We start from the raw sequence: 7,940 nt of genomic DNA on the forward strand, positions 1-7,940 counted from the left end.
CCTCTCCAGAGCATGAAGCCCGGGTAAGGTAATATGGAGGATAGGCTGTTACCCAAGCAGCAAATCCCCCCTCTCCACGTTGCTGAAATGGTCCAATGGAAAGGCAAGAGCCAATACAACTGGTTCCAGCAACGTCGCAGGAGTTGGCAGAACGACACATGCTGCCTTCAGGACTCCAGCTCCGGATTTTGCCTCGAGGTTAACTCCTGAAGCCTTTTCCATTGGTGGATATATCCACAAGGCACTGGAGGTTTGAAATCGGAGTTTTCCTTCTCCTACATGGGCTGCCTTCCATGGCTGACGAGCCCCACCTACCCGGCTTGCTCTTTAATACTGCAAAAGTATGCTCTGATCCTTAAAACTTTCCTAACTCCCCGGCTTATGCAAATCTAATTGGCTTTTCTATTTACCATGACCATGCTGTCTGTTGAATATGAGCCAACAGTGTGATGTGGTTGCAAAAAAGGCCAACACCATTTTTGGCTAAATCAATAGAAGTACAGTACTGTATAGTTTCCAAATCCCATGAGGGGCTGGTCCCCCTCTATTTGGCACTGGTTAGGCCTCACCTTGAGTCTTGTGTCCAGTTCTGGACACCACAATTCAAGAAGGATGCTGACAAATTGGAACAAGTTCAGAGGAGGGCGACAGGGATGATGATCAGGGAGGTGGAAACCATGCCTTAGGAGGAAAGGCTGAAAGAATTAGCCATGTTTAGCCTTGAGAAAAAGAGACTGAGCGGTGATAGGAGAGCACTTTTCAAATATTTGAAAGGCTGTCATGCAGAGGAAGGACAAGATCTGTTCTCGATCATCCTAGAGTTCAGGACACACAACAATGGGCTCAAGTGACAAGAAGCCAGTTTTTGTGGAATATCAGGAAAAAGCTTCTTAACTGTTAGAGCAGTACGACAATGGGACCAGTGACCTGGGGAGTGGATGAGTGCTCCAACCCTGGAGGCATCCAAAAAACACTTGGATAATCCCCTGGCAGATCTGTTTTCATTGTATATCTGCCTTGAGCAGTAGATTGGACTCGATCACCTTATTTATTGACTTGATTTGATTTGATTTGGGGCGGCTAGATCCCTTCCAACTCCCTTCCAACTCAGATCCTTTCCAATTCTAGATCCCTTCCAACTCAGTTATTCCATGATTCTATAATTATTCTATGGTTCTATTCCCATCCTGTTATTATGCACATTTCTAGACTTTTTTTCCCCATCTAGATCCCTCTGTGTCAGAGTCGGGCACATCTCCCTAACAGAGCTCTTGGGCGTAAGGGTCTCCAGGACCCATGGATAGTGGTATAGGGGAACCTTTACCTTTACCTTTTCCTTTATTTTTCTTGCCTCCAGAGAATCAAATGCTGCGGATAAAAAAAGAGAGATACTGTAATTGGATTTCCTCCAATAATGATATCAGTACTTTGAATTCTTTACTCCAGGAAGCACAAGGCAAGCTGGGAAGGGAAATCCAGACCCACAGGGGTTTGGGCGCAGGTCTCCAGCAGAGGTCTCTGTAGCACCAAAGCAACAGGTTACTTCCCATCCAGATCCTGGTTACTTTCCAAGCCACATCTGTCTCTTCGGTAACTGGGCAGACTTACGATCGAGGAGAATGAAAAAACTAGTAGAAGGCAGATTTTTGTCTCTTCCTAAGTCATGCGTCTCATGGATAAAGCATGATTTTTAAACCTACCTATTCGATTGTGGCCTCTGGCCTCTTCCACAGAGGCAATAAGCCTTCCTCTGTGTTACATCGCTCATGTGGTTGCCACATGTTCCTGTGCAACACTTTTAACATTCTACGGGGTTACTTGCTTACTTAGATATCTATCGAGAAACCTTGCAAAATGAGTCTCTTCTTATTCACAGTTATAGAGCAGACCATGTGAGCAATTGCAAAATGCTGCAATTTGCACACCAAAGTCCTAGGCCACAGCACTGATACAGATCCTGCAGATAGAATTGCAAAGTTCCAGTGTCCCTTTGAATTCAGATTTAGATAAGAATCCAAGACATCTTCCTCAACTGGGTTGGGTGTCCAATACCTAGAAGAATCATCTCCACATGCGCAATCTTCAAATTAAAAATAAGAATAAGGTAACAGAGGAGGGTGGGCAACCTGAGATCTCAGTGAGAACTGCAGTGATATGAGGTGCGTTGTGGCCCCCAGTATTGCCAAGGACAATTAAGTATCCTAGGTGAACAACCGGAGTGATACACCTGCCATCAGAAATGTCAGATCGACATAGGACGGCCTCCACGTCTAGCTGCACCCTAAGGCTGCTCCATCAAAAGAACCAAGAATCTTGCAGCATCTCTAAGACCAATAGATGCATGTTTTAGCCTGTGCTTTTATGGTCAATAGTTAACTCTGACAAGATGTGATATTAGAACCTCAGGGCGTACATGTTTGCAAACAGAATCAGAGCAAATGTAGATGTGGGGAAAAAAATCATACTATTAACATTGGGCTCTTACCATTATCAGAAAGATCCTGACAACCAAAAAGCCAGCTAACATATTAACCAGCACCTGTTTTCTGTCCCACAAATCTGCTCAGCAGTTTATTAGTTCGAGGTTGTAAAAACAGTGAGTTCTGTTTTCGAAGAAACGCTTGTTCTGTTCTTATGTACTGGAATTACAGCGTCCTATTGCATCTTTAGATTAATGAACATTTCGCTGCACTCAAAACTTATTTTGAAAAACCAATTCTTATATTTGTGTAGTGGGATTATGAGTAGAAAAAAACATGATCTTGATTCAAACCCGTGGTGGCAGAATGGAATTTGTGGATGTGTCTCATTCTTTCCCACACAGACTTTCCCTTTGGATTCCTTTTCTCCACAATAGCTACTAAGCAATCAGTGAAACAGTGCCTGGGGGAATGATTCCTTATTGGGCTTGCCTTGGGGTCCTTTTGGGGAAAAAAGCGGGATACAAATATTTTAAATAAATAAATAACGTATTCTTTATTTCCTTCATTTATTTTTATTTTCTCCAATGAACTAAAGGTGATGGGCTCTCTCTTCATCCTGACTTGTGGCAGTACCGCAGACTAGCTTCCCCTACCTTGATAGCCACTGTGCCACACTACCTTTCTTGTTCTGATGTGGCAGGCATGTCGACAAGTTTCAGGGTTTGAATCCCAGGTCTGAGTCCAAGTCCCTGTTAAAAATAAACTAGCTGGAGAAAATACAATGGAATATGATAGTGATGGTATTGCTCCTAAATTTTACTTTGTTGTGGAAACAAGTTCGAAAGATTTGCAAGGCGAGGCACTTAGAACATACGCCAACCTTTGAAGAGTGCTGCCACCACATCTACTCACAAACATTAAAAAATCCCTGTAGCTTGGTCAAGACAGGACCTGGTTTTAGTGACACAAACTCTCTCGGCCAAAACTCCAGACAACTGCCTGAAAGGATTTGTATATTTTATTAAAGAAAGAAGGGGAAAAAAGTTTGAAAAGGACAAAAGATCCAAAATGTTACAAAAGGGTGCGAAAGCTACTTGGAGGGAAAGTATTGGACAGTTCAAGAGAAACACACCAGAAAACAACAAAAGCTAAACGTTTCCACCTAATACTCATACCTGAGCAGAGAGGTGGCTTGGATCTGGGGCATACGCAGAGTGCATCTCTCCTATGGCTTTGTTGAACAGTAGTTGAGCAAAAGTTCCCTCTTTGGAGTGCAAACAATGCTCTCTAACATGTTTTCCAATCACTTGCATACAAATAAATGCGCTATTACACACCCTGTTGCAATCAACACCTTAATCCCCCTTTAATCCTCTCTCAAAGCAAAAGCATCTTCCTCCCCTTTTTCCTTTCTCATAGCTACAATCTGCATAGCTCCCAGGGAAAGTAAGCAGACTGGCTTTGTGGAGTCAAGAGTTAAAGTGAAAGCATTAGATTCTCGTTTGGGAAGGCTTTGATATGCCGTGGAAACGCCAGTTTCCTTCCCAGTCCTTTATTTGAAGTGTTCATTAACAAGAGGTAAATTATGCTGGAATTTTGTTTGCAGTCTTGCATGCTGCCTATGGTCTGTGTGACTGGGAGGGACGTCTCTGGACTGAAGTGATTGTCTATCAGTCCAGCGCTAAGCGATAGTCCCTTCCAGGCTTTGCAATTAAAAAGTCCTGCCTCTTTGCTGAGTGTTCTTTTCCCTCTCTTTAGTTTAATAGATAATCAGTCCGGAGGTCAAAAACCAAAGTAAACAATATATAAAACAGAATCCAATAATTGTAATCCGTAGCCAATCCAAGATCAAAATTTCCAGAGATAGAGACGATAATCAATGAGCCAGATCATAATCAATACCAGGCAATTGAAAAAAACGGTTCTAGGTACGAAGAAGTCCAATTGCAGTGATGGCAAAAAGGAACTGAAGTATTACAGGAGGGCGGAGCATGCGGGCCACCGGGAAATGTACTATAAATTATATGTTTTAAGCTCTAGAATATTCCGAGGAGTCCTATGCAGGCACAGCCCAATCCCAATTGTGTGCATTCACAGAGGCCACGAAGAAGAAGCAATAGTTCTTCCAGACATTGCAATTAAAAAGACCTGCCTCTTTGCTGAGTGTTCTTTTCCCTCTCTTTAGTTTGTCCAAGAAAGCTGTTTTGCTTGCTGTTGATCTGTTTGCAACTGTAAGTAATGTAAAGTTCTTTCTCCTACAAATATCTCAGAGTGAGTTGAGACATTAAGTGCCAGTTAATGAGAGTGGAATCCGGGGAACATGTAGCTACAGTATTTTCTCTGCGGATCTCTGTACTTCTACCGAGTAGCAAAAAAGGAATTTTACCAGCAATATGAAACTCTGCAACAAAGTGAGCGTTTGAATTGTCCTTTTGTTCTGGGCACACACTGACCTCTGCTGTTTGGTCAGCTTCCCAGATACCTGCAAAGTAGCATCGAAGCTTCCAGAAATTGAATTTTGTATTCCATATTCTCCAGTTCCGGGAAGTTTAGTCTGAAAAAAGTAACTTTCCCAGGCGGTGCTTCTGGGAGACACTGTTAGGTCCTGCACTAAGGTAAATGGGAGATGTTTTATAGCAATTTATTGCTTCCATGTTTTGTCATCTGTCGTTGTTGTTTATTTCCCCAACTATGAGCTGCTTGCACTGAGAGATCCATTATTTATAAGAACAAGTGAAAGAAAAACTTGCCTAGACAACGTCCTTCTCTGGGTTGCGGTTGTCGCTGTTGCTATGTGTTGTGCGTTGTGAAGCACAAGGCTCATCCCTGAAGTTTACTGGAAAAAAATTGTCAGATGGCACTTAAGATAACGTTGCATGTGCAAACAAAGCCGTAACTCAGACTGCGGCAGGAGTTTTTGATCACGAGCCATGCTGGGTGAAGAAAAATCACCGCAAAAAATGACTTATGACTCCAGAATTAGAAGCTTTTTCAAATGCTCCAGAACCTTCCGTAAAACTTCCCAGAACAAACTCAAGGAATCTGTGGTTCTGCTTGTAAAGCTGGAAAACTCTTACTGGCGCTCCTGGCATTGGCAAAAAACAACAACTAGGTCATGTGAAAGACCCAGAGAAGGTCTCTCAAGGGTGTGTGAAACCTGGCCTGGTAGATTCCAGAGCTGGTCATGCCGGCAGGGGGGATTCTGGGAGATACAGCCTCCACGTCACTTCCCATACCAAAATTTTTCCCAAGCTCGGTGGATTTTTCACTCTGTGTTATTAGCATCCTCAGCTGTCGTCGTCATCATCAATCTATCAGTCGGTCGATCAGCAAGCTCTACGTACAGTCAACGGTTTAACCCAAGCTTTCACTTCCAAAAAACTGCTTACAATCCTAGTCTGCATCATGTGGACCCTGGAAGATGAGAAAGCACAGAGCGAGCGCTGGCTCTCCTGCTGGACAGCGTGAGGTGGTTGCCTCAGGCGGAAGATGTCAGGAACGGACAACCTGAAGAGCGCATCACTTTTGTCAACCTGTCCAGTCACCGAGCAGAGTGTCCCTGGGACCTCTTGGAAACTTACTGACCCCTTAAGATGGTCGGACCCACGGTGGAATCACCAGATGCTAGAGGTGGGGAGATGGAAGGGACGCCCAGGGATAAGACCTGAGTCCAAGTCATCGGAAGAACCGTATCACCTCATATGAGCCTTCTCAGCTCTTAAGATCTTCCGGAGAGGCCCTTCTCTCAGTTCCACCACCTTCCCAAGGTCACTTGGCGAGGACACAAGAGAGGGATTTCTCAGTGGTGGCCCCAAAGACTTTGGAATGAGCTGCCCTGAGAAGCCAGGTTGCCCCCCCCATCTCTCTTATCATTCTTTCCTCAGGCTAAGACCTTCCTCTTCAGGCAGGCTTTTAAGCAGTCCGTTATCTCAGGAACACTGGTTTTGAACAGGCAGGTTTTTAAATGTTTTTGAATTGTTTTTAAGCTTGACTTTTAATCTTATGAGATGTTTAATTGTTTTTAAAATACAATATTTACATAGTATTTTTAAATCTGTTGCTTTCCTTGTTGCAAGCTGCCTTGGTTCCCCCATGGGGAGAAGGGCAGAATACCAACCAACCAACCAACCCACCCTCCCACCCGCAATTAAAGCATCCTTGACAGATGACCAACCAACCACCATTTAAAATTGTCTAACGAACGCCAGCAATCCACCATCTTCCCAGGTAGACTATTCCATACTGCTCTTATTGTTAGCAAGTTCATCCTCAGCTGCAGCCAGGATCCACTTTTCTCATAATTTGAACTAATTCATTCCAACCCTGGTCTTTGGCCTTTTGGAGCAGCAGAAACCCTACTTGTTCCACTTTCCACTTGGTGTTTCAATTTCTTATCAAGATGACATGCAAACCCCATAGAAAGATCAAACATCACCCCATTTTTCCCTCACTGCGGTAACATTTTCCCCCTGACCTTGCTTGCATCCTTTACCAAAGGCATCATTCCAGTCTTGAGTAAAATACCTGAGCACCTTTCCAGCCGTTAAAACCCTGATGTGGCTTTAAATTCTCCCTGCAGAGCCCAGTGAGCTATGCATCTGTCAGCCCGCCAAGCACTTACAGGGCTCATTCTGCTTTTATGAAGAGCCTGTGGGTTCTGTGATTCACTGGCCGCATCCACGAGACACCTAAGACAAAGGCCACACGGCGAAGGAAAGTGGGTTTTACTGGGGGAGTTAAAAATGTCCAAGGCAGTTCTCGCTGAGCCCAGCGTCCCATGGTGGGACCAGGGAAAATAAAAAGCAGATCATAGTAATATGATCGGCTAGTTCCAAAGCCCAGGAGACAGAGACCCTGGCTGTTTGCAAGCAGGAAGGAAGGACAAAGGGGAGCAGAGATGTGGGAATGAAAAATGCAGAAGATAAAAGACAATGGTGCCTTTATATGGAAAAGAAGAAATTGGCCAGGGCAATTCCGTGTTGGAGCCATGCGCCATTTGAGGATCTCTGTCCACTCTCCAGGCAGACTGGAATAGGGGAAATGGCCCCCTTCCCTCCAAATCCCTGCCCTTCTTCTGTAGGGTTAAGGCAGGGGGTAGGACCCCACCTACGCCCAGAAGTTGCCCTTCGGATTTAAATAATACAGCTCTGAGGATCTCCCAACCCGCTTTGCCGACTGGGGAAGCCTGGGAATTGTAGTCCAACGCATGGGACGAGAACTAGAATCGGCGGAGCTTGCTCTCTGAAGGGTAACCATGCTCCATCCCATAAGTATACATCAGGGATGGGGATCGGAGTCACAGGACGTGCTGTTGAGTTCTGCTGCTCCAACAGAAGGCTAGGGTGGCGGTGGGGGCAAGGCAGGCAGGAGAAGGGAGGCAGGACCGTGATCTGCCGGCCGGTTTAAGAAACGTGGGCAGGAACCCGTGAGCCGTACCTGGAGTGGTTGCGGGGCAGAAATGCGATGCCAGGATGCGATCAACAGAGAGACACTTTTTTTAAAAAAAGAAAAGGAGCC

General features: G+C 44.8%; 1 protein-coding gene across 1 annotated transcript in view; it reads right to left on the minus strand.

The window, feature by feature from the left end:
* The window catches only part of LOC110078166 (sialidase-3), a 94,053-nt gene that overhangs the window by 85,772 nt on the left and 341 nt on the right, over positions 1-7,940 (minus strand). The gene's annotated exons all lie outside the window — the stretch shown is intronic.

The sequence above is a fragment of the Pogona vitticeps genome, chromosome 3, assembly GCF_051106095.1.
Source record: "Pogona vitticeps strain Pit_001003342236 chromosome 3, PviZW2.1, whole genome shotgun sequence".
NCBI lineage: Eukaryota > Metazoa > Chordata > Lepidosauria > Squamata > Agamidae > Pogona > Pogona vitticeps.